General features: G+C 37.2%; 1 non-coding gene across 1 annotated transcript; it reads left to right on the top strand.

Annotated features, from left to right (window-relative positions):
- Positions 1 to 8,724: 8,724 nt before the first annotated feature.
- On the top strand, positions 8,725 to 8,831 carry LOC127108634 (small nucleolar RNA R71). Its single transcript, XR_007796160.1, has one exon. It is a non-coding gene; the product is annotated as a small nucleolar RNA R71 (small nucleolar RNA).
- Positions 8,832 to 10,366: the final 1,535 nt, after the last annotated feature.

The raw sequence follows: 10,366 nt of genomic DNA on the forward strand, positions 1-10,366 counted from the left end.
TATACCCACAAAGCTTCATTTAGTTTAGATGCCCAATCTTTTCTAGATATTCCGACAGTCTTTTCTAGAATTTGTTTGATCTCTATATTCGAAACTTTGACTTGCCCACTGGTTTATGGGTGATAAGGTGTTGCTACACGACGTCGAACTCCATACTTCAGAAGAAGTTTACCAAAGATATTTGATATGAAATCGGAGCCACCGTCACTAACTACTAGTTTTGGCACCCCGAATCTAGGAAAGATTATGTTCGTGAACAACTTAATCACTACTCGTGTGTCATTTGTCAGAGAAGCTACAGCCTCGATCCATTTTGAAATGTAATCGATAACTACGGGTATGTACTTATTACCAAAAGAAGACGGGAATGGTCCCATGAAGTCAATCCCCCACACATCAAAAACTTCCACTTCTAAGATGCTTGTTTGTGGCATTTCTTCGCGTCTTGAAACGTTGTCAGTGTGTTGGCATCGTTCGCAATTTATAACCACATTATGGACATCTTTCCATAGCGTAGGCCAAAAGAGGCTAGATTGTAAGATCTTAGCACAAGTTTTTGAAGTGCTCGCGTGCCCACCATAGGGAGCGGAATGGCAATGAGAGATGATATCGTCTATTTCATCCTCAGGAACACATCGATGGAAAATACTGTCGGTACCTCTCTTGAAAAGAAGAGGTTCATCCCAGTAGTACTATTTTAGATCATGAAAGAATTTCTTCTTTTGTTGGTATGATAGGTCCGGTGGAAGTGCTCCAACAGCTAGGTAGTTGACAAAATCAACATATTATGGCAGAGTTATATTCGTATGAATTTCTTCCACGGATTCTTCTATTTCGGTATCATTTAAGGTTAGCTCAGACATGTCGCTTTCCATTTGGGCTATAAGTCGTTCGTAAGGGAAATCATCATTGATTGGAATTTGTTCAGGCTTATTCCCTTTGATTCGTGATAAGTGGTCTGCTACTATGTTCTCAGTACCCTTCTTATCTTTTATTTCTAAGTCAAATTCTTGTAAGAGTAGGATCCATCTTAAGAGTCTTGGTTTGGCATCTTTTTTACTTAATAAGTATCTAAGAGGATTGTGATCAGTATAGATGATGATTTTCGCTCCTACTAAGTAAGAACGGAATTTGTCTAAAGCGAACCCAACGGCTAGGAGTTCCTTTTCAATGGTGGCGTAGTTCATTTGGGCAGGATCTAATGTTCTACTTGCGTAGTAGATCGCATGAAGTTATTTATCCTTCCTTTGTCCTAGCACTATGCCTACGGCATAGTCACTCGCATCACACATGATTTTGAATGGTAATCTCCAGTCAGGTGGTTGCATGATAGGTGTCGTGATTAAAGATGTTTTTAATTGTTCAAACACTGTTAAACATTTCTCATCAAAGATAAAGTCAGCGTCTTTCATTAATAAACCAGTTAGTGGTTTGGTAATTTTCGAGAAATCTTTGATAAAGCGTCGGTAGAAACCGGTGTGTCCTAAAAAGCTTCGTATTTCTCATACGGTTTTTGGAGGTTGAAGATTCTCTATAATTTCGATCTTAGCTTTGACTACTTCAATTCCTTTATCAGATACTATGTGTCCTAACACGATTCCTTGTTGCACCATAAAATGGCATTTCTCCCAGTTCAGTACGAGATTCACCTTTGTGCACCTTTCAAGTACCATTTCAAGGTTTGATAGACATCCTTCGAAGCTCTGCCCACAGACAGAAAAATCGTCCATAAAGACTTCCATAATGTCGTCTATAAAGTCAGCGAAGATTGACATCATGCATATTTGGAATATTGTGGGAGCGTTACATAGTCCAAATGGAATTCGTCGATAAGCAAATGTACCATAAGGGCATGTGAAGGTTGTTTTCTCTTGGTCGTCAGGATGGATAGGAATTTGAAAGAATCCTGAATAACTGTCTAGATAACAGAAGTGGGAATGCTTAGCCAATCGTTCAAGCATTTGATCATTGAAAGGCAGAGGAAAATGATCCTTTCGAGTGGCTTTATTTAGTTTCCTATAATCGACGCACATTCTACTTCTGGTCACAACTCTCTGTGCTATAGATTTGCCCTTCTCGTTATTAACAACTGTAACACCCCCTTTCTTAGGTACTACATGAACGGGGCTAACCCATTGACTATCGGAGATCGGGTATACCATTCTTGCATCTAATAACTTCTTTACTTCATCCTTGACTACAGTACTTAAGATTGGGTTGATCCTTCTCTGGTGTTTTCTAGAGGTTTTACAATTTTCCTCTAGCATAATGCGATGCATACAGATAGAAGGACTTTTTCCTTTTAGGTCGGCGATGATGTAGCCTAATGCAGTTGGATATTTTCTTAAGACACCTAGTAACTTTTCAGTTTCAATCTATCCTAAGTCTGCCTTGACTATTATTGGTCTTTTGAGTTCAACGTCTAGGAATTCGTATCTTAGGTTCTTTGGTAGTGCTTTTAATTCTAAGTCTGGTTTCTTCGGGCATGGCATGTGGTTGGGTGTAAGTGTTAAGCATTCGCTTAGACTGTCATTTTGGTATGGTTCACGCCAATTATCATCTTCAAAGATTGGAGGGATTTGGATTTTCATTATATCAGAATATGTGGTTTCTTGCATCACCATCTCTCTTACACACTCGTCTATGACATCAAGTAGATAAAAGGTATCGTCTATAGCTGGCGCTTGTAAGAATTGTGTCAAGATGAATTCGACTTTTTCTTCTCCAACTTAGAATGTTAGCTTACCTCTTTTCATGTCTATTATGGCTTCGGTGGTAGCTAAGAATGGCCTTCCTAATATAATAGGTGTATTGGCATCTTCTTTGATGAACATGATTATGAAGCCTGTAGGAATGTAGAATTGTCCTACACGTACTGGGACATTCTCTAGAATACCAACAAGATATTTGATTGAGCAGTCAGCTAGTTGAACAGACATCTTGGTTGGTCTTAGTTCTCCCATGTTGAGCCTTTTACAGATGGATAAGGGCATTGCACTAATGCTGGATCCAAAGCCGCATAGAGCTTTGTCTATGACGAACTTTCCAATGACACAGGGTATGGAGAAACTACCTGGGTCTTTTAGTTTGGGAGGCATGTTGTTTTGGATTATTGCGCTACACTCAGCAGTAAGTGTAACTGTTTCGTTATCCTCGATCTTTTTCTTATTGGATAGGATCTCTTTAAGAAACTTGGCATATGAGGACATTTGTGTGATGGCTTATGTAAAGGGAATTGTAATATTCATTTGCTTCAGAAGTTCAACAAATTTCTTAAATTGCCCTGCAGATTTAGAATTTGCGAGTCTTTGAGGATACGGAATGGGTGGTTTATAAGGTGGTAGAGGCACATAAGGTTTTTCTTTCTCTTCGGCCTCTTGGGTGTTATCTTCCTTCTCCTTTGGTTCACTTACCTTCTTGTAGTGGGGTATTCGTTACCTTTAGATTTATTGACTAAATCAAAAGTAAACCATACAAGTCGAGTCGCCATCGCACTTCTATTTATCCAAAGGAATGGTTAGAAAGAGAACAAAAACCTAATAGTTTTATCGAATCAAAAACTAGTAAAAATGTCATAGATTGGGGTAAGGGGGTTGGTTATGCAATGGGAATCTTTTAAGCACCCAAAACATCCTAGGTACTCCTAGGGAGCCCTTTTCACATTTGTTGTAAGGTTGGTATTTTGTGAAAAAATTTGTTTGTACAAACATGATTGAAGAGATGAGAGAAGAATGTACAAGTTATTTACAATTTGTGTTTGGATGGATAAACCCATTGCCTACGTACCATCTTAAAAAAGATTAGGATTAAAACCTCATAGTTCGGGGTAAAAATCTCAAAACAAGTGGGTGAATTGATTGGTCCAAAATCCTTAAGGTCTTTTGTTATCCAAGGGAGAAAACTCAACCTAAAACCACAAATCGACCATGTGAGGATAGCTTCAACATGCTAGTGAGGGGTTAACCCTATAATAAGCATGGAAGACTCATTGTCCATCACTAAAGATATAGGTGAGTATTATATCTATCTCAAGGATAACTCAAACCTAATAGCTAAAGGTTATGAAAAGTTTTTGATAAGAAAGTGGCCATTGAAACCACAAAAGCATTTGAATGGGTTATATTTATCAATGAAAAGTATTTACAAAATATGGTCGAAGTTGACTTAAAGATCCAATTCAAAATAAGTGTTATGAAAAGAAAGTTTGAAAATCAAAAGCATAATGCTTAGGTTTCTAATGTTTGAAAAAAAGTGTTAATGTTTGCACAAAAGTTTTGGCTTGGGTTAGAGTGGAGGAAAGAAGAAGAATGGCTAAAGTCCTAATCATACAAGAGGTGGAGGATAAGAAACAAGACCACAAATGGAGTTCCGCTCTTGAGATCATATTGATGATCCAAGTAGCCCCCATCCTTTGTAATAAGCAAGCAAATAAGTATATACTCAAGCAATCAATCAAGCAAACAAAGCTCTTAGGAATCTTTCAATGGCTCTTAGATCTCTCACTTTTGAAGCATATGGCGATGGTTCTTCAATTTGGCTCAAATATGATTCCCTGGCACAAAAGCACACACATCAAAGAGTTCCATGAAGTAAATCAAGAATGGACAAGAGTTAGTTTAGAGATTTGGTCCTTCTAATCCATCTTCAACATTGAGGCATTTTTACTGCATTTTTGCATAGGGAATGTCCTAGAAACTAAGTCCATTTGTCCATTTTTGCATTTGGTCCACAACAATCAAAACAAAACACAAGCACAATAATATATTCACAATTATGTGCTCAAGTGAGCAAAAGGAAAATTGCATTAACATAAACATGTGCTCAAATGAGCAAAGGGCAAAAGCAAATGAATAATATGTACAAGAATAGTAAATTGCATAAATGTAAAGTGCAAGAATTAAATGTTAATGGTTAATGGTTAGTGTTAGAGTTAGTGTCCCATAAGGCAATTTAGCGCTATGTTAAGCAATCGTAATTGGACTTATGTAGAAGTCACAACTATCTGAGGCCGGTCAATAATAATGTAGGCAACAACATAAGTTAGAGATCTTCATTAGTGAATCAAGCTCCTACAACTTGCCATGCCAAAGAGAAGATGAGAAATGATATTGTATTGATTTAGGTTCTTTGCTTGATTAGGAAGCAACTTATCCTTAATGAAAAACCATTCACTTGATCCATGATCAAGATGAATTAGATTTGAATCAAGGAAGGTTAAGCCTCCCATGTATCAAGGCTAACCACCAATCTTTAACTCATTGATCAAAAAAGAAAAAGAAGAAGAAAAAAGAATAAGAAGAATAAGAAGATGAAGATGAATATTAAAGTACATTAATGGAAATGGAATGAAATAATCAACAAGCATTGACCAAAGATAGAGAAGATCAAGGTCAAACAATGGTAAACAGAAGTAAGATGAAGATTAGAAGTCAAGAAATAAACAAAATATTTTTGGTATTTTTCAATATTAAAATAAAACTTGAATTAAAATAATAAAGAAAGGTCAAACTTCAAACTCACTTCAAATCAACTTTGAAAAGTCCAAGTGAATTATCGTAAGTTCAACAAGGTCAAACAAAGTTTGACAAAAAATTTCAGCATTTTTAGAAGTCATAAACTATTTTTAATCAATTAAAAATGCATAAAAATAACCTAATTGAATTAAAATCTCAAATAAATCTCAAATCAATTAATAAATTGATGAGAATATTTTTCATAGATTTATCATCATTCAAAAAGGTTGGAAAAATATTTTTGTATTTTTTGAATATCAAAAACTATTTTAAATGAATTAAAAATAACAAGAAAAGAGAAAATTCCTAAAAAATATCAAATGATAAAATAAAAAAAAATCATTTTTAAAAACTAGAAATTAAAAGAAGAAAAATGAAATTGGTCTCACATATTTTGGACCAATAATGAAGGAGATATGAATTTTTAAAATGAAATGGAATTAAAAGAAATAAAAGGAAATTAAAATCAGAAATTAAAATGCTGAAAAAAATGTGGAACGTCTAATGTGATCTCATTAATTGACGTGGATAATCACGTGGCCAGGAGGCGCGCGCTCACCATACACATTAGTCAACTGAATAACACATGGCCTATGGAAAAGTCATAACAATGAGTGGATGGGATCTGATCTGGAAACACACACGCACAGTCCAGATTGAATCTGGAGATTGGACGGTGACCTGCGCCACCGTCTTCTCCGGCCAGCTTCCGGCGAAGCTCAAATTTGCAGAGAAATAAATGTTCATTAAATGCCACGATCTAGGTACCAATCGAAAGCTGGGGTGATGTACATCACCCCTGTGCCAACCAAATCCACTCTAGGTTTCTACATTAAGAGAAACCAGAGGTTGAATTTCTGTGGTGTTCAACTGAACTTATTGGATTTTGAAAATTCAAGGCTCAAATCAACTGCATCTATGGAGAGGACTTCAGATCACACAACAACAACAAGAAACAAGCAAAATATGAGTTGATTCGAAGAAAATAAAAAACTTAAGTAAACCTCTGATTTGCAGAGTTTGAGAGCACAATTTCTTGCTATGGATGCTTGCAGTTTGTTCTTTGGATCAAAATGAAGAAGGCTAAGGAACTTTAGATCTGAAAATTAATTGATGAAATTGAATTTTAGATCTGAAAATTATGAATGAAAATGGTGAGTTCCTTTTGAGTGTGGTTGAGGGATTAGTCGTGCAGCATTTAGGGCGCCTTTAGGTTGCTGAAATGAGAGGCATGATCATTGTATTTATAGAAGAAAGCAGCTGATATGCATGAACATTTCATTGCATGAATGGAAAGGGCCTCCACGCATGGGCTTGTACAGGCGCATGGAGGGCCCAATTCCACTTGGATTTGGCAGCTAATCATCAGCATATGCAAATTGGACATGCAGATGGTGTAGTATTGGCTCATGCAATGCAAATTTAAATGATTTTCAAAAATGTACCAATATGTTCATGTCTTCGAAAATGCCATGTCCATACTTGAAACACAACCTTATAAGTAATGGTTGGAAAGCTTTTTGCATGAGGATCATTTGTTATGTTGATCAAAACTTCATTTGAAACTTGGAAATTGATGAAAAGTGGTCATGAAGTGTAGGGTGCAAAACATGTACATGTGAGAATTTCAAAAATGACCAAAGTTCAAGCCCTTATGTTTCAATGATGCAAGCTCCAAATGAGAAAATCTTCAATATCACAGTTGTAGATGTTTTCAAGGCAATAAATTTGGACTTAAATTTTGCATCATTAGATTTTTGATGAAGAAGTTATGGGTGCTTGAAGTTGGACTTTTTCACATTTCAATGTCTTTGGTCCAAAGTGACCTATAATGTTTTGCATTATCACATGTATTTCTTTTGGGATTTTGAAATTTTTCTCAATATAACATTTGAAATAGACATCTTAAGCTTTCCAATTCATTTGATCCCACCTCAAAATCATGAAAAATGAAGGAGTTATGTCCTTGGGGAGTTGGCCCAAAATTAGGGTTTCAATCAAAATGACCTATAATGTCTTGAAATGGATGATGACCTTCCAAGCTTCAAATAAATTCTTGATGAACATGAAACTTGTTCATATGGTTCTTAAGACCATATTTTCTCTTGGGGTCATCTCCATTTGACAAACACATAAAAAGTTAGGTCTCAGTGTATTTCGAAATAGTCAGATGAATTGACTGATCAACTTCTCAAGTCCAAACTTCATATCTTGATGAATTGATGATTGAGGACACTAAATAAGTTCAAATATGCAATGTTATGATGCCATGAGGGATCTTGGGGTAAAAATTAGGGTCTTACACTTCTCAATTGTTGTTTTGTCAGGTTTTTGGTACAATGCAGGATTTTGGACTCTTGGATCTACGGGTCCGTCTATATCTTTTCCACTTCTCAATATAACGGAATTTGCATGTCCTTTTGGATTAGGTTATGGCTGTCCAGGAAATGTGCCAGCGGGAGCAGCAGTAGATGCTTGTTGTTGAGCCACTTATGAAATATGTGTTTCAAGCATTTTGTTGGGGGTGGCTAAGGCGTCTACTTTGCTCGCTAATTGTTGAAGTTGCTCACTAGTATGTATGTTTTGGTTCAAGAAGTCTTTGTTTGTTTAAGCTTGGGTAGCTATGAAGCTTTCCATCATTAGTTCAAGGTTGGACTTCCTAGGAATGTTAGGAGCATTAGTAGTTGGCTTTTGATATCCAGGTGGAACATCGGGTGCTTGGCCAGGTGCATACAAGGGGTTGTTGTTCTTGTACGAAAAGTTGGGATGGTTTTTCCAACCTGGGTTGTAGGTATTCGAATAAGGATTTCCTTGTGCATAATTTACTTGATTAGTGGGGACTCCTGCTAATATCTGACATTCTGGTACAGTGTGTCCAGGAATTCCACATAACTCGCAGTTTGGAGTCACGACAACCATGGTGGTTGCGGGTGGTATGGTTAAGTTGTCTAACTTTTGAACAAGGGCATCTACCTTTGCGTGGACGTGGTCAAGGCTACTGATTTCGTACATTCCACTTTTTGTTTGGGACTTTTCTACTGGAGTTCTTTCACCTCCCCATTGGCAATGGTTTTGGGCCATGGTTTTAATGAGTTGATAGGCTTCGTTGTATGGCTTGTCCATAAGTGAACCGCCCGCGGCAACGTCTACTATTAGTCTTGTGTTATACAGAAGCCCATTGTAAAATGTGTGAATGATCACCCAATCTTCGAGACCGTGATGTGGACATATCCTCATCATGTCTTTGCATCTCTCCCATGCGTCGTAGAGAGATTCCGCATATTTTTGTCGAAATCCATTAATTTGAGCTCTCAGCATAGCAGTTTTGCTTGGCGGAAAATATCGGGCTAAGAAAACGTTCTTCAGTTCTTCCCATGTAGTGACTGAGTTGGATGGCAAGGATTGCAACCAAGCCCAAGCTCTGTCTCTTAGAGATAAAGTAAAAAGGCGTAGTCTTATCGCATCTTGAGATACATCATTCGCCTTCATAGTGTCTGTGTACTGCACAAACTTGGTCAAATGTTCATTAGGCTCATCCGTAGGATTTCCAGCAAATTGATGTTGTTGGACAACTGATAATAATGAGGGTTTCAACTCGAAATCGTTTCCATCGATAGCAGGGGCAGCGATGTTGTTGTGAGGTTCTTGTTGGGACGGGGTAGCGTAGAACTTAAGAGGACGATTATGTGGTCCCACTGCAGCCATGGTTGGTTTTTCAATTGGTTCAGTAGTAGGAAAGAAGATATCGGGAATATTGTACCTTCGTTGGTACTCTAGTATTCGTCGTCTTAAATATAAGAAACGCTCTAATTCTGTGATTGGTGGTGCTAAGTGTAGCACCTCAAATTTGCACCTCCCATTTGTATATACATTTCAGTTTTAGGTCAATAACATTGCATTCACATTGCATAGCATGATACATCTCATCAGGCAAGACTGGTCAGGAGGTTCAATTGTGCAAGGCAACAAGAGCATTTTCCATGAGATCAAAGCCCTAGGGTGGTTCCATTGAGTTCATATGATGCAAGGATCATTTTGAAGCAATTTGGCCAAGTGTTGAAGGCCCAGAACTCATCAGTCCATGTGCAAATCATCTGAGGCCCACAAAAGTCAACAGAAGTCAACTGCAAAGTCAACTGTGGATTTGGAGGTGGGAAGTGGTTAGAGATGTTTCATTCATGTCCAAACAAGTCTCATTTGACATTTCAAGTATCAACGTTGAAGAATTTGAAGTCAGATCAAGACTTTCCCAAAATAGCAGGTGACCTGTAATTTGAACTTTCCAAAAATGGCAAGGTTTTGGACCAACTTCAACTCAAGATTACATCATAAAGAAAGCTTCAAATGAAATTTTGTCCAACATGAAAGTTTAAGATCTTTCTCTCCGATTTCCAAAAAGTCCAAGATCGTGAATTTCTCATGTGTGGTTGAGGAGATATGGTCCAATCATGGCAAAGTGTGTTTCAAAGTTCAAATGGACATAACTTTTTAACCAAAGCTCCAAAATGAGTGGTTCTTTTTGCATTTTGATCCTTATAACATGTACTTTCCAAGCATACCATTCCATGACATGAATTTCATTTGCATGGTCTTTGGCTTATTCATGAATATTTTTGAAGAAAATTGCATAACATCATTTTGCTTGGTCATGAGCATAAAATATCACTTCAATTGTGTGCATGGGCTTTGTTTAAGAGGAATTGGACCAGAAATATGCACTGTTCACGTGCTACTCCATGCATGGGGGTGAAATATCATTTTTGCACAAACACCTTCCAACTTGCTAATCACACTTGCATTTGGCTTAAACTAGTTTTAAACATGATTAGTAGGAAGTATAAAGGGATAATCAT

This window comes from Lathyrus oleraceus, chromosome 7, assembly GCF_024323335.1.
Source record: "Lathyrus oleraceus cultivar Zhongwan6 chromosome 7, CAAS_Psat_ZW6_1.0, whole genome shotgun sequence".
NCBI classification, from domain to species: domain Eukaryota; kingdom Viridiplantae; phylum Streptophyta; class Magnoliopsida; order Fabales; family Fabaceae; genus Lathyrus; species Lathyrus oleraceus.